Genomic DNA, 22,549 nt, shown 5'->3' with positions numbered 1-22,549 from the left:
ATCCCAGTACTGTGGTTTAGTCTGATCAGGAGATTATGTTATGGGTCACTTGCATTGAAACATATCTCTACGCAAAATAATGAAGTTCATGTATGTTTTTGTATGTACAAGTATGCAAGCATGTTTATGAAAGTTTTTACGTTATGGCACGTCTATGTTATGTATGAATGTTCAAGGTTACTTCAAGTTCAAGTTTCAAGTATGTATGTTCTATTTTTAAGCTGCATGTGGTTTTATTATGTATTATTCGTTATTTCCAGTTTATATGTGTTGAGTCTTTAGACTAACTAGACTTTATCGATGCAGGTGAGGATGTTTATGAGGAGGCGGGAGGTGGTGACCAAGGGGCAGGCTTGGACTGAGTAGGAGGCTAAACCCGAGGACCGCCCAAGTTTAAGCTTTTATGAAAATTTTTAATAACTCTGATTTTATGTTACTGTTTGAGGTTCGAACAAATACTTTTGGTAGATATCATTTTGAGATTTTTCTGTTGCAACAATTTTTGATGACGAACAGTTGTTTTATCAAATTTTGAAGGTTCACGATTTATTTAAGAAAATTTTTAATTTTTTCGCAAATTTTGGGTAATAAAAGTACGGTACGTTACATTTGGTATCATAGCGGTGTTCTTGTAAAGGGTTATGCCTACTGCCGGTTGCGAGAAGCTCACGAAGTCACACCTCGAGTCTGTAAGTTTTAAAGTTTTAAAATTCTTTTATGTAGTAAGCATCAAGTTATGATTTCAGTATGTGCATGTTTAAATTTGATTTACGTGCATATTAAGATATTGATATATGTACATGCATGTTGGGTTTACGTGTTAGGGTAAACATTGGAACAGTATGCCTCCTAGACGTAGGATTGTGTGTGGAGCAGGCGATGAGGGTAGAGGGCCTCAGGATGGAGAGAGGGCCACTCCTCCTCGTCCACCGCCAGATATGCAGGCTCAGATGCTTGCAGGCATGACCCAGTTCTTCGCACAGTTTGCGGGGAACAATGCTGTAGTGGATATAGGGGCGAGGCCCAGACCAGAGGCGGTGTATGAACGGTTCAGAAAGATGGACCCAAAGGAGTTTTCGGGGACTACGGACCCTATGATAGCTGAAGGATGGATTAAGTCCATCGAGGTGATTTTTGCATTTATGGAGCTGCAGGATGCAGACAGGGTTAGGTGTGCCACATTTTTTCTGACAGGAGACGCCAGACTTTGGTGGGAAAGCGCATCAGTGTCAGTAAACTTGTAAACACTGACTTGGGATGGTTTCAAGGAGGTGTTTTACTCCAAGTACTTCACTGAGGAAGTACGCTCACGTCCGATTAGAGAGTTCATGACTTTGCGACGGGGAGACAGCAGTTTTGCACAGTTTGTCAGGAAGTTTGAGAGGAGATGTCACTTCGTGCCCCTAATTGCAAATGATGCCCGGGAGAAGCTGAGGCATTTCATTGATGGTTTACGGCCGATCTTGCGCTGTGATGTTAGGGTTGCTGGTCCTACTACTTATGCTGTTGCCGTATCTAGAGCCTTGGCGGCAGAGCAAGACCAAAGGGACATCGAGAGTGATAGACAGGGCAAGTGTCCCTATCAGGCACTTCAGCAGCTGCAGCAGCGTAAGAGGCCCTTTCAGGGGAAGCAGGGGTAGAGGTCATTTCATGGACCGCCGAAAGTCAAGGGTCCTATTCCTCAGCAGAAGGCTCCACAGAAGACCCGGTGAGTACCCAATGTGCCCGAAGTGCAACCGCCAGCATCCGGGACAGTGTTTATTTGGATCGAGCAAATGCTTCAAGTGCGGAGCCAGTGTTCATATGTTGAAGGACTGCCCATAGTGGAGGCAGCCGACCCAGGGTAGAGTGTTCACCATGCAGGCAGATGAGGCGAACCCAGACACGACCCTACTGAGTGGAAATATTTTTATAAAGAGAGTAGCCACGAAGGCCTTGATAGACTCAGAGGCCACTCACTCTTTTATTTTGGAGACTTTCTCTAATCATCTGGACGTCAAGTCTATTGGACTTGACGTGAGCTATTCAGTGACAGTCTCATCAGTGGAAGAGTTATTAGCTACTAGCGTGGTCAGAGACATCGATCTAGAACTACAGGGCCACCTAGTGTATGCCGATCTGATAGTGTTGCCGATGCCAGAATTTGTTATTATTTTGGGAATGGACTGGCCGACGAAGAACAGAGTTCTTATTGACTTTCAGAAAAGGTCACTGTTGATAAGGTCGTTGGGCATGGAGCAGTTTCTCTTCAAGCCAGCTAGATGGAGGAGTTTCCCTCGCGTGATATGCAAGCGTGGAGACTTATGCACAAGGGTTATCAGGCTTTCTTGGCCAGCGTTATTTCCTCACCTGACAGGCCCACTCTGTCTATAACTGATGTACCAGTGGTCAGAGATTTTCCTGACTTCTTTCCAGATGACGTCACGGGCCTTCCGCCAGAGAGAGAGGTGGAGTTTTTAATTGAACTTATGCCAGGCACTGTGTCAATCTCTAAGGCACCGTACAGGTTAGCTCCAGCTGAAATGTTAGAGCTCAAACAATATATTCAGGAGCCCTAGACAAGGAATTCATTTGCCCTAGTTTCTCACCGTGGGGCGCACCATTGATTTTTGTGAAAAAGAAGGATGGGAGCATGAGGCTGTGTATCGATTACCGAGAATTGAACAAGGTAACGATCAAGAACAAATACCACTTTCTAGGATCGAGGACTTGTTCGATTAGTTACAGGGAGCTACAGTGTTCTCAAAGATCGATCTTCGATCAGGGTATCATCAGCTGAAAGTGAGAGACGCGGATGTGCACAAGACAGCCTTCAGGACCAGATATGGGTATTACAAGTTTGTAGTGATGCCATTCGGACTAAAGAATGCTCCAACAATTTTCAAGGACCTCATGAATCGAGTATTCCAGCCCTACTTAGACCAATTCGTCATAGTGTTCATTGACGATATTCTCATTTACTCAAAGAGCCATGAGGAGCACAACCAGCACTTGAGGACAGTTTTACAGGTCTTGCAGAGTCGCAAGCTATTTGCGAAGTTCAGTAAGTGTGAATTTTGGTTGGAGAATGTAGCGTTTTTGGTCATATTATATCTAGCAGTGGGATTGAGGTGGACCCAGCTAAGGTAGCGGCAGTTAGAGACTGGGTTGAGCCGAAGAATGCATCAGAAATCCGTAGTTTTCTGGGTTTAGCCGGTTACTACCGTAAGTTTAATCAGGGGTTTTCATCGATAACAGTGCCACTCACTTCACTGACCAAGAAGAATGCTAAATTCGTTTGGAGTGATGAATGTTAGAAGAGTTTCGATACTTTGAAACAAGCTTTTATTTCAGCGCCAGTGCTAGCCATGCCATCAGGGCAAGGAGATTTTGTATTATACACCGATGCATCTAAGCTCGGGTTAGGCGCATTGTTGATGCAGCATGGTCGGGTTATAGCTTATGCTTCCAGGCAATTGAAGGTGCATGAGAAGAACTTCCCGACTCACGACCTGGAATTAGCCGCTGTTGTCTTTGCGTTGAAGATTTGGAGACACTACTTGTATGGCGAGAAATGCCAGATTTTCACTGATCACAAGAGTCTCAAGTATTTCTTCACGTAGAAAGAACTAAATATGAGACAAAGACGGTGGTTAGAGTTAGTGAAAGACTACGATTGTGAAATTAGCTAACATCCGAGGAAAGCTAATGTTGTGGCAGATGCTTGAGTAGAAAGGTTGCAGTCGTAGCACAGCTGCCAGTACAGAGATCTCTTCAATCAGAGATTCAGAGTTTTGGGTTAGAGGTTTATCCTAAGGGCAGAGCTCCTAAGCTCTCTAATCTGACAGTCCAATCTTCTTTGTTTGATCGAATCCGTAGAGGTTAGCCTTCAGATGAGCAGTTACAGAAATGGCGACTGAAGGATGAAGCCAAGGGCAGTGTACTCTACACGGCGTCCAATGGTATTGTGAGATACAGAGGAGAATGTGGGTGCTTAGTGTTGACCCGATCAGAGATGATATTCTGACAGAGGCACATCTCCGTATTCCATCCATCCAGGAGGTACCAAGATGTACGGAGATTTGCAAATTTTGTACTGGTGGCCAGGAATGAAGCGAGACATCCGCCGATTTGTATCTGAATGTCTCACTTGTCAAAAAGTGAAAGCTGAGCATCAGAGACCAGCATGAGTGCTTAAGCCCCTCCCTATCTCAGAGTGGAAATGGGAGAATATCACCATGAACTCCGTTATTGGTTTGCCGAGGTCAGTCAGAAGATCCAATGCCATTTGGGTTATGGTGGATCGACTTACCAAGTCAGCACATTTCTTATCGGTGAAGACGACTTTCTCCATAACTCAGTATGCAGAGCTCTATATCAGGGAGATAGTCCGACTACACGGAATCCCAGTTTCAATTGTGTCCGACAGGGACTCGAGATTTGTATCGTCCTTTTGGAAGAGCTTACATGCAGCCATGGGGATGAAGTTGCTATTCAGTACAGCATTTCACCCTCAGACAGATGGCCATTCTGAGCGAGTGATTCAGATTTTGGGGGATTTTTTGAGAGCTTGTGTGATCGACTTCCATGGAAATTGGGAATCGAAGCTACCTTTAGTAGAGTTTACATACAACAACAGTTTCCAATCGTCTCTAGGTATGGCTCCTTACGAGGCACTATATGGAAGAAAGTGCAGATCGTCGATTTATTGGGATGAAGTCGGTGAGAGATCAGAACTTAGTCCAGAGATCGTTCAGCAAACTGCAGATGTGATGGTCAAAGTTCGGGACAGGATGAAGACCGCCCAAAGTCGTCAAAAGAGTTAAGCTGATAAGAGAAGAAGAGATCTCGAGTTTTCCCGTAGGGGATCACGTATTCGTAAAGATAGCACCTATGAAAGGTGTTATGAGGTTTGGGAAGAGAGGCAAGCTGAGTCCGAGATTCATTGGACCATTCGAGATTCTTGACAGGGTTGGGACACTAGCTATCGTGTAGCCCTACAATCGAACCTGGCCGGTGTACACAATGTGTTCCACGTCTCGATGCTAAGGAAGTATATAGCTAATCTTCGCATGTTTTGAGCTATGAGCCGTTACAACTTGCTCCGGATCTATCGTATGAGGAAAGACCTGTCCAAATCCTAGACAGACAGGAGCGGAGACTTCGGAACAAAGTGACCAAGTTGATCAATGTCCGGTGGCTGAATCAATCAGTGGAGGAGGCCATTTGGGAGACAGAAGCAGATATGAGGAACCGTTACCCGGAGTTGTTTGATTAGATTTAATTTCGAGGACGAAATTTATATAAGTGGAGGAGGAACTGTAGAGCCCAAATTCAGTACACGTAAAACTCATGCAATTATTAAATTGTTAAATTATTTATTTAATTTTTTAAAATGATTTTATCGATGCATGGTTTATGATTTGCATTATTTTAAATTATAACATGTTTATTTGATGCACGTTAAAACGTTTTCTTGAGTTTCATGTTTGTGACGAATATTCGATGCGGGATCGAGGAAATGAGATCGGTGGCGAATTAGGCGATTTTTATAAATATGTGGTATTTTATTTCAAGTCAAGAAAATGACATTTAAATGATTTATTAAGTTTTTAGCATTTTTAAAGTCTAATTTAATTTATTAGATGATTTTAAGATTTTTTTAAGCTTTTCAAAAGTACTAATTTGAATAGTAGATGATTTTAAATTTTTTAAAATTTGACACGTGTATTTTATTAAAATTAGGGGTTCTAGTAAAGTTAGTGGTGGATTAATATTATGGATTAGTATTTAATTAGCTATTTTAATTAGCCTAATTAACCTCCTAATTAATCCCCTAATTAACCCCCTAATTATTTTTCCCCTTAAACACTACACACTCACGCACACACTAATACACATATACACACTTTACACACATACACACACACACACCCATCGCGCACACACACACCCCTTGGGTTTTCTTTCTTTTGAAAGGAAAAAGTAGGGTTCTTGAGCTCTTCCAGCAGCCAACCCTTCCCCTAAAATTTTTCAGCAGCCTCTCGATTTTATTAGCAACAAGAAAACGTGCCACAAGTCGCCCGGATCGGTTCTCGCATCTCCTCGCTTCAATATTCGCCATATCGTGAGTTTAAATCATCAAGGCACGTATATTCTGTTATTTCGGCATCGATCTCGTCATATTATGCGTTGTGTTGTTATTTATGCATAAAAAATACATGTGTGATGTGTAGAAGTTTGAGCAATGATGTTTGGATCAATTTTGAAATGGTTTTTGGATCACAAATCTCGTTTTTGCTGCCATTTTTAAAACTGAGATTTTTCGGTCGTGATTTTGAGAAAACTTTCAACATGAAAATTGTATAACTTTTCGATACCTTCGATTTGACAGTAAATTCGAATTATTTGGATTAAAATTGAGTGAGTTATGATGTTTTTCGTGGGACTGCTCAAACTGCGTTTTCCAGAAAATTATGTATTGATGTGTTCTTTAGATTTTATTGTTGCAGGCTTCGTTGGGGATCGACGGGTGATCGTTGCTGCATCTAGGTATGCTTAGTATGATGTTGGGATGTTGTTTGATATGTCGTTTAGTGTCGATAGGCAATAGAATGTATCAGAAGTCGTAGGAAACATGTTGGTGTTAATTGCCACGTTTTTGAATTGTATGTGTCGTAGGGTGGACGTCATTGTTTTGGGTGCTTGTACGAGTTTGGTTAAATGTTATGGCATGCTAAGATGGGTCTCCGGGTGTCGGTTCATAGTCCGTACGATTGAGTTTAGAGTATTAAACAATACGTCTATTAAATTTTCGTGGATTTCAAACTTGCGCAGGTACACGGACCCTGGCACGGGGTCCGTGCCTTTATTTCTTATTGGTGCCATATTTGCGACCCAACACGGACCCGGAGCCGGACCTGGGCACGGGGTCCGTGTGTGTCCCTTCAATTGCCGAGTATCCCATTTTGCGCACTTACACGGACCAGGAGCCGGACCAGGGCACGGGGTCCGTGTCCCTTCTTTCTTGTTGGTATTCCCTTTGCGCACCTACACTGACCCATGCACGGACCCAGACCCGGGGTCCGTGTACTTCTTATTTTTGGGAAAGTTGATTGTGTCCTTGGAGTTTCATGTCTTGGGTTAGTACGATGATTTAATTGAGGTAAAGTCACGAGTGTTTTAGAATGTCTTTAAGTTATTGATGGAATTCGGTGGTGAGCATGTGTACCTACATCTAAGTTATGCAAACTAAGTATTTAAATTCACGTTAGTATGTGCAGCAACGACCCCAAATGAAATCCAACGAATCCCTCAACGCCAAGTAAGTATGTTGACGTGCAAGAAAATATTTTCAAGTTTTTGAGGTATGCTAAATGTCTTGTGACCAATGTATGTATGGGGTTGGAAAGCGTTAAATCATGAATGGAGACCAACCCACTCTGTTAAAGCATGAACGGGTTTAGATCAAGATTGGAAAGCGTTAAAGAATGAAAGGGGACCAATCCACCCGTTAAAGCATGAACGGGGATCTCATGTATGTGGCAGTGGGTTCGCCCCTGTCATCTCAGTACTGTGGTTTAGTCTGATCAGGCGATTATGTTATGGGTCACTTGCATTGAAACATATCTCTACGCAAAATAATGAAGTTCATGTATGTTTATGTATGTACAAGTATGCAAGCATGTTTATGAAAGTTTTTACGTTATGGCACGTCTATGTTATGTATGAATGTTCAAGGTTACTTCAAGTTCAAGTTTCAAGTATGTATGTTCTATTTTTAAGCTGCATGTGGTTTTATTATGTATTATTCGTTATTCTCAGTTTATACGTGTTGAGTCTTTAGACTCACTAGACTTGATCGATGCAGGTGAGGATGTTTATGAGGAGGCGTGAAGTGGTGACCAAGGGGCATGCTTGGACTGAGTAGGAGGCTAAACCCGAGGACCGCCCAAGTTTAAGCTTTTATGAAAATGTTTAATTACTCTGATTTTATCTTACTGTTTGAGGTTCGAACAAATACTTTTGGTAGATATCATTTTGAGATTTTTCTGTTGCAACAATTTTTGATGACGAACAGTTGTTTTATCAAATTTTGAAGGTTCACGATTTATTTAAGAAAATTTTTAATTTTTTCGCAAATTTTGAGTAATAAAAGTACGGTACGTTACAGCAATAGCTCGTGTTCTAAGAATATTAACACCTATGAATTAAATCGAGTTTGGTTAAAGACCAAGCGGAAGAAACTCGAAGTAATCCTTCGTGAAGAAAACTGTTATATTAGAAAGCATTTTATCTTATTTAACTGAATAACCGAAAAGGGATAGATTAGTTTTGCATTCATCAGTTCAGTTATGGTGACAGCTGAACTAATGGATACTCTAACTGATCTGATTAGTTTAAAGACAATAGTTAAACAGTTAAATACACAAGATATGTTTATGGATGTTTAGAGACTTCAACTGCTCCTACGTCACCCCTTCTACCGCCTCGGGTAGGATCCACTAGAAGACTTTGATTTATACAAATCTTTGTACAAACCCACTCAGCTAAGACTTACCCACTGCCTAAACTGAACACCTAGAGTTAGACTGAAGGCAGCACCTTCCAGTCAACACTTCTTTAATGTCTATGCAAGAAAGACTACAACAAGTTTAACGTATTTGTGCAAGATTGTATTTGAGTGGATGAGAGTGTTTGTGTGTGAGAACTGAACAAAGATGTTCTCACACACATAGGAAAATGCGCTTCTAATCTAAGCTGATATATCTGTGAAGAGTTCTCTTGATTGGGCTGAATGCTTCTCTCTTTAAGCTGATATGACTTTGAAGTGTGCCCTTTCTTTTCTCTCTTGTGTTGTGTGTTGTTGTTGTTTGAGTCTTCACTGCTCTTCTCTTCATATAGGCGGGAAAACTTATCATACAGTGAGGTTCATTGGTTGTATCCGTTGCATCTTGAATTCGTTTCTTGGACTTTGTGTCTCGACTTTTCGACTGCCCTTCTGAAACGTTTTTGTCTTTAATGCTCTGATGCAACGTCCATTATTGTCCTTTGACTGGATAATGGCTTTGTACCTTCACGTACAGCTGGATTTCACTTGAAAGAGTTTGTCTTCATCCATAACTGAAAGATTCTAACTGATGCTTCGAACTGGTCAGTTGAACTGATCTTTCAGTTGGGCTGGTGAAATCAGTTGACTCGTCAGTTGAACTGATTTCACACTTGTTCAGTTGGACTGATCAGCTGGGTTTCTTCATCAGTTGAACACTCCTTCGGCTGGCCAGGCTTCTGAGATTTTCTTGCTGAATCACCTATCAACTGGACAATCAGCTGGACTGCTCAATTGACGTAATCAGTTAGACTGATTCATTTCGTGCAATCAGTTGGGTCTTTAGTTTTGCGATGTAAACATCTCTTTAGTGATCCTAGATGCTGCACACTAAGGTAGATCATTAGTAACATGATTAACAGGTTTTGTTATCACCAAAAACAAGATTGCGAACTTGAAAAGTTCCAACAATCTCCCACTTTTTGATGATTACAAAACCTGAGCAGTTAAGCGCAATATATTCAATTCAAGGGTTAGCAAATTCAAATATCATTAAAGGCTCCCCCTTTATAACTGAAATCAAAAACTGGTTGCTTGACTGCTTGAATTGCTGCATCGGTTGTGAGTTTATCTTGCTAGAAAAACGAGTTAAACTGCTTGAACTTGACTTCTTAGCAGACTAACTGGTCAAACAGACTCTGACTAAGCTTAACTAGAATGCAGCTGAACTAGAATGCAGCTGGTGATTTTAATGATCCAACGTCCCAGAATGAGTTTCGTCTGAAGAACAGCTGACCTGGTAGGCTTGCAACTGAAGACTTGTTCAAGGAGCAATTTAGTTGTGCATCTTTGCAAATGATTCTCAGTCCCTTGCAGACTAATTAAAACCCCTAAGTAAAGATTCTAATGAGGTGGCTGCAATATTAGTCACAGAGCCAATTCTCTCAACTCTTTACCAAAGAGTGACATATAAATATTTTCAAATAGTTTTGAAAATCATATGAGATACTTTTAAATAGCTTTTAACACTAATTTAAAGTAATATTTTAAAACACAGTTTTCTTCAAATGTTTTTCTTAGAACAACCTGGCTCTGATACCAATTGAAGGATCGTTTGCTGAGCAATCTTTCGGATGTTTCAAACAAAATATTCTCCAATGAGCTGCAATAGCTCGTGTTCTAAGAATTTTAACACCGATGAATTAAATCGAGTTTGGTTAAAAACCAAGCGGAAAAAACTCGAAGTAATCCTTCGTGAAGAAGACTGTTATAATAGATTTATCTTATGCAAACTGAATAACCGAAAAGGGATAGATTAGTTTTTGCATTCATCAGTTCAGTTATGGTGACAGCTGAACTAATGGATACACTAACTGATCCGAACAGTTTAAAGACATTAGTTAAACAGTTAAATACACAAGATATGTTTATGGATGTTGGAAGACTTCAACTGCTCCTACGTCACCCCTTCTAGCGACTCGGGTAGGATCCACTAGAAGACTTTGATTTATACAACTATTTGTACAAACCCATTCAGCTAGAAGTTACCCACTGCCTAAATTGAACTCCTAGACTTAGACTGAAGGCAGCACCTTGCAGTCAACACTTCTTTAATGTCTATGTGAGAAAGACTATATACACAAGTTTAATGTCTTTGTGTAATACTGTATTTGAGTGGATGGGAGTGTTTGTGTGTGACAATTGAATAAGGATATTCTCACACACTGAGGGAAATACGCTTCTAATCTAAGGTGATATATCTGTGAAGAGTTCTCTCGACTGGGCTGAATGCTTCTCTCTTTAAGCTGATATGACTTTGAAACGTGCCCTTTCTTTTCTCTCTTGTGTTGTGTGTTATTGTTGTTTGAGTCTTCACTGATCTTCTCTTTATATAGGCGAGAAAACTGATCGTACAGTGAGACTCTTTGGTTGTATCTGTTGCGTCTTGTTGGAACTTTTCAAGTTCGCAATCTTGATTTTGATGTTAACAAAACTTGTTATTATGTTAATAATATATTTACTCAAGTGTGAAGTTGCAAACACAAAAAGCAAGCTGAAACTGAATTTTGCACAAACTGAATTTCTGGCGTGCTTCGGTATTTTGATGATATCTCTCAACTGGATTATCCAAATGACAATCCGCCAACTAGACTGATTAGAAAACTCAATTTGGAACAAATCGTATTTCACGTCAGTTGGGCAAAATCGGATGTTATCATGGTCTTACTGATCGCTCAATTACCAAACTGATCACACGAAAACAGCAATCGGTTGAGTTTGAGCAGCTGCGGTATTTTGGTCATATCTCTCAGTTCGGTTATCGAAATGAACGATTCAATATGCGTTGGAAAGATAAGACGATGATCTACAAATCATCTTCAGAAGTCAAAGTCTGAATCAAAGCTTAAGATGCTGATAAATGACGATGAAGTTACTGGTTCTGCACAAACTGAAATCAGCTAGGCTGATTTCAGCACACCAGCTGAAACTGAACCAACTACTGACCAGCTGACCAACCAACTGAACTGAACCAGTTTCTGACCAACTGAAACTGAACCAGACCAGCTGAAGACCAGTTGAACCAGACCAGCTGAACTGAACCAGCTAAAACTGAACCAGACCAGCTGAAGACCAGTTGAACCAGTCCAACTGAACCAGACCAACTGAACCAGTTGAACTGATTGACCAGTTGAGTTGACCAGTTGACCAGAGTTGACCAGTCAAGAAAATGTCCAGCAAGACGAATTTGACCGTTGCAATTCCAGAAACAGTACTAAAACTTTCCAACGGTCATATTCCTGTGTCTAACGTATATATCAGTGTTGGAGCCTATAAATACAACATATTGAAGATCAAACAATAGCTTTTGAAGTGGATTCAAAGCATGGGCAGTTAGCATGAAGATATCAGCTAGTTGAGAGCACAAGCCCTTGTTTGAGGATACATTTGAGATATACACTGTAAATGATAAATTCTTCACACACAATCACTCACACATATACAAGAGAGTTGAACTTCAAAGATTAGTTGAGTGAATCTTGCCCAAAGACAATAAACGTGTGTATGTAGTCTTTGCATATGAGACATTAAACAATATGCTGATTGTGAGGTGCTGCCTACAATCTTGAGTGCTAGGAGTTCTAGTTGGGTGCTGCCCTTCCGGAATGGGTTTGTACAAGTAGTTGTATAAATCAAAGTCTTCTAGTGGATCCTTCCCAAGGGGAAGAAGGGGTGACGTAGGAGTGTTTGAAATCTCCGAACATCCATAAACAAATTCGTGTCTATTTGTTTATTGCACTTGCTTATCATTTTCACTGTTTTTAAAGATGCATTGTTGAAGCATTTTATGTGTTCTTCAAATATCAAAATATTGTATACCAAGTGTTTGATAAAATGCTTCAACTGAATATTTTTACTCATTCAACTTGCATATATTTTAAATGGTTTACAAAATATTTAATCGGTTTCTACGAAGGATTATTTCGAGTACTTCCGCTTGGTTTTTAACCAAACTCCGTTTAATTCATCGATGTTCAATATTTCAAGAACCGAGCTATTGTAGCTCAATGATTACCCCCTAATCGATCCCATCAATTGGTATCAGAGCGGGTTGTTCTTGAAAGAACAATGAAACTGATTTTGATGTTTAAAATTCGAAAATTTCAGATTTTTTACATATATATATGCAAAACTGAATTTTCGCGCAGCTTGCAGCGATCGTAGGAAAAATGGCATATCTCCTTGTTCGAGTGTCCAAATGACAAACCGTTTTTTGCGTTTCAAACTAGACTCATAGAGGTTTACAACGGTATAAAATTTGCAGCCTAATTATGCACGAGAAAATACAGTTTATTCGTTGAAGGCATAGCATATGTGCTGCAGCAGAAAATGAGCCATGGAGAAAATTGGTTAGTTATCCTTCTTTTTTTATAATTTTCAAAATTTCAAAAATATAGGGGGAGAACTCATTGTAATTTTAATGGAGTTATTATTTTTAAATATTGAGGGGGAGAAAAATTTGTTTAAAATGTTTTGAAAATATGACTTTTTAATTCACACAAAAAGGGGGAGAAATATGTTAGTTGAGTTGATTGTTTATCCAAGTTTTGTGATCATCAAAAAGGGGAAGATTGTTGGAACTTTTCAAGTTCTCAATCTTGATTTTGATGTTAACAAAACTTGTTATTGTGTTTCTAACATATTTACTCAAGTGTGAAGTAAGCAAACACAAGAAGCAAGCTGAAACTGAATTTTGCACAAACTGAATTTCTGGCGAGCTTCGGTATTTTGATGATATCTCTCAACTTGATTATCCAAATGACAATCTGCCATCTGGACTGATTAGAAAACTCAATTTGGAACAAATCGTATTTCACGTCAGTTGGGCAAAATCGGATGTTATCATGGTCTAACGGATCGCTCAATTACCGAACTGATCACACGAAAACAGCAATCAGTTGAGTTTGAGCAGCTGCGGTATTTTGGTCATATCTCTCAGCTCGGTTATCGAAATGAAGCGATTCAGTATGCGTTGGAAAGATAAGACGATAATCTACAAATCATCTTCAGAAGTCAAAGTCTGAGTTGTTGCGACTTTGATTATTGCACTCCCAAGAGCAGGTTGTCCACAAGTAGTATAATTCGATGAGTTCGAATCTCGTATCCACGAGAAAGCTAAGATAATTACAAGTCCACTACAATGTATTTTTATTTATTTTTTCTTTTAGTTGTTTGAATCTTTAATTGATAAATTTTAATTGTTCAAATTTTAATTTAAGTAGTTGAGATTAGAGGATCCACTCTTGGTATTTTAATAAAGTTAACATTAACGAACAATATTGAAATCCATTTAATAAAATGGTTCCAATATATTAAATAATCATATTTATATTATGTTATATATTATTATCTTATAAGTATATAATATATACCAAAACTTATAAATGTGGTCAAGTATTTATTGTGCTATATATATTTGTAAACACTAAATCAAGGTTCCCAATTTAAATGGTTGGTAAAACCAAACTAACATTTAAATGGTTCCAAGAATTTAATATTATAATATATTTATATATAATAAATCAAGGCATCCACTTTAAATGGTTGGTAATACCAAACTAACATTTAAATGGTTCCAAGAATTTAGTGTAACATATAGCAACAATAAATCAAAACTCCCACTTATAAGTAGGGTATAAAAATGCTTAAAGAAATAAATATAACATAAACAATAAATAATGATTAAATAATATAAAACATAGATTCTTACCTTTTAGTAACCTTATTATCATGCAAAGAGTTTCACCTTTTCAACTCAACTTTAGGAAGTTAGCTATTCATTATTCAAAGTGTAAATTTTGAATATAAAATTAACATGCTAATTATATTTAAATGAAGAAATAAAGAAAAAATATAGAGAGAAATATTATGAACTCAAAAGTTTGTTCATAGAATGAGGGATATCTCAATACATTACAATGCACCCCTATTTATAGCCAAATTTGGGGAGACAACCACAAATAAAATATTATTTTTTTACACATAAGTCTTCATTGGTGTTCCAAGATATTATATTATATTACACATCACTTTTGAAAATCTTCTTCTCAGAATTTGCTTCTTCACATAAAAAAAAACACGTTGATAATTGAGTTGTCTAGTTGTGGTATTTTTTTCAAACCATTTGACCAAGTAATTTGAGAGATATGGTCAAAATACTAGACCATGGTAAAACTGCCACTCCTTTGGTAACTTTATTTGTTGCTTAATTTGATCCCAATTGTGAGAGGATTTTTATCTCATGCTTGCCACAAATATTGTAGATATTAACATCAACTTTCTACAGGTCCAAGAATCATCTTAATCTCATTTGCAACGCCAAGTTTATTCTTGTTTTATCGAACCTGTAAAAAATAGTAAAAACTTGTAATTACACAACAACTTATATTTTATACAATTTATTATAAAACATATAATATTTAAACATTTAATAAAACAAAAACTATATATCTATATTATAAAACATTTAATTAATGTACAATTTTTATGTTTATCACACCTCCCAACCAGCTTATTGCTAGTCCCTAGCAATTTAAGCGTTAATAGCAATACAAAACATATTGATTAATTTAAATAGAAATGTAATCAAAACTATCTAAGTGCTTAAATTAAATTTGAAAACTGTCAAAGTTATATAAAAATCATCATAATTATAATTTATGAAATAATTTGAGATGATCAATTCAAAGCTTATTTCAGGTAGTTAAATGTACACGGCCTTCAGAAATGCCTAGTAAGAGTCTCAACTCCATGTCCTCACAGGTTAATAAATGTTTCAATTTATGGCAACGATTTCTCTCATGGAGTTGAAATACAGATAAATGCTCAGAAAAATGGTTTACAAAATGCAGACAGACAAACGAGCCAAACTAATCAAAAGATAGAAAATCCATTGATTCAAAATCTAGTTGTTCTTATTATATATTTTTTCCTGATATATATATATATATATATTTTGTATAACATCATGGAATCAGACTAAGTTTATGCTTCTTGACCACATATTTATTTAATTTGTACAATAAATTTCTCTCTTTCTTTTTTTTTATGAGAGATATATGGGTCGTAGCATATAACTTAAAAATTACATAGATCTTCAATATCTTTCTTTTTGTATTTTTCTCCTTTTTTTTCAGGAAATATCATTTTTTTTTCAAAATAAGAACTCAAGATCTAAACAATAGATAGTCTCTCTCATGATCAATAAAGGTTCGAAGGCTGTTTTCTCAGTCCTCTCCACTCACTCACAAAATATGTGTGAGTTTAAAATTTTAGGCACTCTTATAAGGTATATCTTGGGCCATATACTTTAATGCCTGATTTTATCACAATGGTTAATCACTCAAAAAGATTTCATAAATAATATTTTTACATTGATCAGAATATTAAAATTGACTTTTTTTTTCAAATAAAAATTTAAAAATTCTTAAATAGATTAATGCATGTTCTAATTTAAATCTTTCAAACATGTAATGTATGATATTTTTGCAAAAATTACTAAGATACAAACAATAAATATGATTTTATTTTAAAATAATATATATATTTTTTTATTTTTTTTTAAATTTTTTTTAATTTTTTTTTATAAGTTTGTTCTCCCCCCAATCAGAATATGACATTGTCCCTAATGTCAAAATAACTATTAATAAAGAGTACATAATGAAACAGATATCACCTGGAATTTTATTGAAGATAACAAACTGAAACAAACGCAAACCAATCCACGACTTTTGAATCAATGATCCAACTTCCTTTTCTTATTGCTTGATTGAGACCAATTGATCTTTGTTATCATCGGATCAGGCTTATGAACAAAAGCTTCCAAATCATCAATTAATTGATCGGCAGTCGAAGCACAGATGAGCATCCGTCGTGAATTTTCTGAAATGAAATTCTGTTCCACAGCTTTATCAAGAAATGTCAACAAACTGTCATAATAATTATTGATATTCAACAAGCCCACATGTTTATTTTGGATATTAAGTTGTGCCCAAGAAACAGTGTGAAAAATTTCTTCTAATGTACCAAAACCACCTGATAGTGCGATAAAAGCATCAGAATTTTCAATCATTTGAGTGATTCTTTCATACATAGAAAAAACTTTTAATTCCTCCCCAATCGTAACACCTGTAATATTTCCTTCAGCTAAAGCTATAGGAATAATACCCAAAACCTGACTACCTCCAAGATGAGCAGATGTTGAAACAGATCCCATTAACCCAATATTACCTCCCCCATATACCAAGTGAATTTTTCTCTCAGCCAATATCTTTCCAAGATTATTCGCTGCTTCTATAAACACTTCATTTTTTCCAGGACTCGATCCACAAAATACACAAATATTTTTCAATGTTTGTGCAGAGGATCCAGCCATGTTTTTACTCTCTTTTTTTTTCTACGAAAATAGAGAGAAAGATGAGAGATTTTATAGGGGTAATATGTTATCATGAAAAAACTATGGGTCACATTTGTAAACAGAATAAATAGTAAAAACAATAATGACACACATGCATATAAACAATAGTGTGATTGTGGCTCACAATTTTCCTCTGGTTTTACGTCCAGAAACGTCTTCAACGCCTTCTATGAGTCGAGGATATGCTTCCCATCCAATTTTCTTATAAATTGGCAAACAAGGTCTTTTTTAGTCGGATTCCCAAGACTATGACGCTCATCTTGGAATTGTTTCCATAAACGGAGAAGTTCAATATGCACATGTCCACTAGAATGCGTCTCAAGAGTCAATAAGATGTTATCTAAAGACTCCTTACTCAGCCCATTCTTAATGAAACCAATTTTATCTTCTCTGTTATTGGAAACACATCCCAAAAATCTGCATCGTTTGTCACAAGTCTATCGTGCACACTTATGACAAACCCCTAAACTTTTGGCCCTTCGTTTTTTCGCATAAGTGCTTTTTCCTAATCCAGGCAAATACCGAATGAGCAATGATTGTGGAACTTCTCCTCCAAATCGGACCTTAGCTTCTATTACAAGACGAATATCTTCTGGAATTCCTTTTTGCATTAGCAATCTCAATCTTTCACACCTTCCTGCATAAATTTTTCTTAGAACATTTTCAGAAACAGAGGGAAAATATTTACAAATTTTTGAGAGAATTTCATCCATTTTGAAAAGAAAAGAAATGAATTGATTTTTTTTTATTTTTGTATCAGCAATTGTGGGAAACTGATTTAACCTACTATGAGAGTCACGGAGTACCGTTATCCGCCATTTAACCGGAAAAATAAAAAGATTAAGAAAACCTGAAATAAAAACAAACAAACTTAAATGCAACACCAAAAAAATAAAAAAATCAAGGATCAGAAAGGGAAATAAACTCTTCTTGAAAGATTTCATTTTCTAAAAATGGTTTAAGCCTTTGTCCATTTACTTTAAAAATATCACCATTTTTAGGATTTTCAATATCCACAGCTCCATAAGTATACACATGCTTTACAACATATGGGCCTGTCCATCTTGATCGTAATTTTCCTGGGAATATGTGAAGTCGAGAATTATAAAGCAAAACTTTTTTACCAATCTCAAAAGATTTTCTTAGAATTGTTTTATCATGAAATGATTTGATTTTTACTTTATAAATCCTTGAATTCTCATACGCGTCATTTGTGAGTTCATCAAGTTCATTAAGTTGCAATTTACGCAATTTGTTGGCATCATCCATGCTTGAATTTAAAGTTTTGATCGCCCAATAAGCTTTATGTTCCAATTCCACAGGCAAATGACAATGTTTTCCATAAACCAACCTATAGGGAGACATATTCAATGATGTTTTAAAAGTTGTTCGATATGCCCAAAGTGCATCATTAAGTCGCAGAGACCAATCTTTTCTATTTGAATTAACAGTTTTTTCCAAAATTTGCTTTATCTCCCTATTAGCTAATTCAAATTGTCCATTTGTTTGAGGATGATAAGGAGTAGTTACTTTATGAGTAATACCATATTTTTTCATTAATGAAGCAAATGGTTTATTAACAAAGTGAGTTCCCCCATCACTTATCATGGCTCGAGGAATTCCAAATCTACTAAAAATATTTTCTTTTAAAAATTTGATAACGATTTTATGATCATTTGTTCGACATGGAATTGCCTCTATCCATTTGGAAACATAATCAACTGCAACTAAAATATACAAGTATCCAAACGACGGTGGAAAAGGTCCCATAAAATCTATTTCCCAACAATCAAAGATTTCAATTTCAATAATAGGATTCAAAGGCATCATGTTTCTTTTTGAAATAGCACCCAATTTTTGACAATTTTCACAGATCTTGCAGATTTCGTGGGTGTCTTTAAACAAAGTGGGCCAATAAAATCCACACTGCAAGATTTTTGCAGCCGTTTTCTTTGAAGAAAAATGTCCTCCGCATGCTTCTGAATGACAAAATTTAATGATACTACTTACCTCATTGTCGGGTATGCAACGTCGAAAAATTTGATCCGGACAATGCTTGAACAGATACGGATCATCCCAATAAAATTTTCTTACCTCATTCTAAAATTTTCTTTTATCTTGAGAACTCCATTGCGGTGGCATTTTTCCTGTCACAAGAAAATTTACTATGTTAGCAAACCAACGTGTAGTAGTAACTGAAAATAGATGTTCATCAGAAAAATTATCGTTAATTGGTGTCGTTTCACAAGATGATCCTGTTACTAGTCTCGATAAATGATCGGCTACGACATTCTCGGTACCTTTTTTATCTTTGATCACAATGTCAAATTCTTGGAGCAACAAAATCCATTGTATCAGTCGTGGCTTTGCATCCTGTTTGGTCAACAAATATCTAATAGCAGAATGATCAGTAAACACAATAGTCGTTGATCCAATCAAATAAGAACGAAATTTATCTAATGCAAATATTACAGCAAGTAGTTCTTTTTCAGTTGTGGAGTAATTCATTTGAGCATTGTTTAAAGTTCTACTTGCATAATATATCACATAAGGCTTACCGTTTCTTCTTTGACCCAGTACTGCACCGACTGCATAATCACTCGCATCGCACATGATTTCAAATGGTAAAGACCAATCAGGAGGTTGCATGATAGGAGCTGATGTTAAATGTCGAATGATTTTATCAAAAGCATTTTGACATTCTTGAGTCCACTCAAATGTAGTGTCTTTTGTTAAAAAGTTACAAATGAGTTTAGAGATTAAACTAAAGTCCTTTATAAACCTCCTATAAAATCCAGCATGTCCCAAAAATGAGCGAATTTCTTTAATGGTTTTTGGAGGGGGTAAATTGGCAATGACATCAACTTTTGCTTTATCAACTTCAATTCCATGAGATGACACGACATGTCCCAAAACAATTCCAGAAGTAATCATGTAATGACATTTTTCCCAATTTAAAATAAGACCTTTTTCCTCGCATCTTTTTAAAATTTTTTCCAAATTTTCAAGACAATTATCAAATGTATTCCCAAAGACAGTTAAATCATCCATGAAAATTTCCAAACAATTTTCAACCATGTCGCAAAAAATACTTAGCATACATCTTTGAAATGTTGTTGGGGCATTGCATAAACCAAATGGCATCCTTCTGAATGCAAATGTTCCAAAAGGACATGTGAATGTAGTTTTTTCTTGATCTTCGAGTGCAATGGGAATTTGATAATAACCTGAATATCCATCAAGAAAACAGTATTATGGATGACCTGCTACTCTTTCTAAAATTTGATCCAAAAATGGTAATGGAAAATGATCTTTTCTAGTGGCGTCATTTAATTTTCTATAATCAATACACATCCGCCAACTAGATGGGACTCGACTTGTTAACAATTCACCTTTTTCATTTTTTATCACTGTGATGCCAGATTTTTTTGGAACTACTTGTGTTTGGCTTACCCACTTACTATCAGAAATAGGGTAGATAATCCCAACATCAAGTAGTTTGAGAACTTCAGTTTTCACATCTTTCATGTGTGGATTTAATCTCCTTTGTGGTTGTTGAGATGTTTTAGCATTTTCTTCTAAATGAATTTTGTGTGTGCAAATTAGTGGATTAATGCCCTTTAGATCTTTTAGTGTCCAACCAATTGCATTTTTATGTCTTTTAAGCATATAAACTAATTTACCTTCTTGATCACTTTCTAGTTTGGAAGAAATTACCACCAGATATATTTCATCTTCTCCAAGAAATGCATACTTCAATTCTTCTGGCAAGGGTTTTAACTCCAATATGGGTGGTTCGTCTTTGTTCTCATATTTTGCATCAAATTCTCTCTGATCCTAGTAACGAGTGATACCTGATAAAATCATCAAGATCAATTTTAATATTTTCTTTAACAGTTTCAACTGAACAAATATCTAATTGATCACGAGTACTCCCTTCTTGAATGTTTTCTTCCACAAGAGTTTCAATAAAATTTTCATCTTCACTTTCATCTCCTTTGTCATGTGGTTGCTTACAAAGATTAAAAACATTGAGCTCCAAGGTCATGTTACCAAATGACAACTTAATTATTCCATTCCTGCAATTTATAAGGGCATTAGAAGTTGCTAAAAATGGACGACCCAGAATTACAGGAATTTCATTACAAGCTTCGATAGGTTGTGTATCTAAAACTATGAAATCGACAGGATATACAAAGTTATCAACTTGGACCAATACGTCTTCTACCATACCTCTTGGTACTTTAACAGATCTATCGGCAAGTAAAAGTGTTACCGAAGTAGATTTTAACTCGCCTAGATTGAGTCCTTGATAAACTGAATATGAAAGTAAATTCACACTAGCTCCAAGATCAAGCAAGGCTTTTTTAATCTTTCGTTCTCCAATAATACATGAAATAGTAGGACAACCAGGGTCTTTGTATTTCAAAGTATTATTATTTTGAATGATTGCACTTACTTGTTCGGCTAAAAATACTTTCTTTTTCACATTCAATTTTCTTTTCACAGTGCACAAGTCTTTCAAAAATTTGGCATATGATGGTACCTGTTTTATTGCATCTAATAAAGGAATATTAACTTTTACTTGTTTAAAAATATCATATATATCAGAATTCAAATTTGATTTTTTTGTATTTTTCAATGCATGAGGGAATGGTGGTGACACTGTCTGTTGAACCTCCTCTTCGCAAGTTATGAGTTCCACTTCCTTACCCTTTGGAGTTGATTTATCATCATCTTCACAAGGTTCAAGAATGGATTTTTCCACAACCTTACCACTTCGAAGGGTAATAACAGATTTTACCTGATCCATCGATTGAGTTCCAGAAGTTCCAGTTTGTGAATGATGATCCTTGGGATTAGGCAGAGGTTGTGAAGGAAATTTACCTTTTTCATGAACATTAAATGCATATGCAAATTTAGCAAGAGTATCTTTCAAATCTGTCATGGTTTGAGCAGTTTGAGTATTGATAGACTCTTGCTTTGCAATGAAAGAATTCAATGTATCTTCCAAATTTCTTTTAGGTGGAGGAACATAAGGTACATAATTTTGAAAATTTTGTTGATTTTGGAAATTTGGTTGTGAAAATTGTGCAGCATTATCATTCCTCCAACTAAAATTTGGATGATTTCGCCAACCTGGATTGTAATTTTGAGAAAATGGCTCAAAATTTGGCCTTTTGAAATTGTTCAAAACATTGGCTTGTTCACGGAGATATTCTTTAAAAGAGGGCAAAGTGGGACAATCTTTTGTAAAATGATCACTTGTATCACAGATGTGACACACAATTTCTTGAACAGATTTTAATTGACCATTCTTTTTCAATTCAAGTGCCTCAACTTTTCTTGCCAAAGAGGTAAATCTAACTTGAAGATCATGTTCATCTTTGAGAGTGTACATACCTCCACCAGATGTAGGGGATTGAATCTTGTTTGATGGTTCGATTGTACCTAGAGTGTCCCAATTTTGAGCATTTTCAGCTAATGAATCGAGATACTCAATTGCCTCATTTGGATCTTTATCTTCAAATGTTCCATTACACATA

General features: G+C 36.5%; 1 pseudogene; it reads right to left on the bottom strand.

The window, feature by feature from the left end:
• Nucleotides 1-16,314: 16,314 nt before the first annotated feature.
• Nucleotides 16,315-21,956, bottom strand: LOC142531948 (uncharacterized; annotated as a pseudogene).
• Between the last annotated feature and the right edge of the window lie 593 nt (nt 21,957-22,549).

This window comes from Primulina tabacum, chromosome 17, assembly GCF_025594145.1.
Source record: "Primulina tabacum isolate GXHZ01 chromosome 17, ASM2559414v2, whole genome shotgun sequence".
Classification (NCBI taxonomy): domain Eukaryota; kingdom Viridiplantae; phylum Streptophyta; class Magnoliopsida; order Lamiales; family Gesneriaceae; genus Primulina; species Primulina tabacum.
This window is presented reverse-complemented; position numbering and strand designations above follow the sequence as displayed.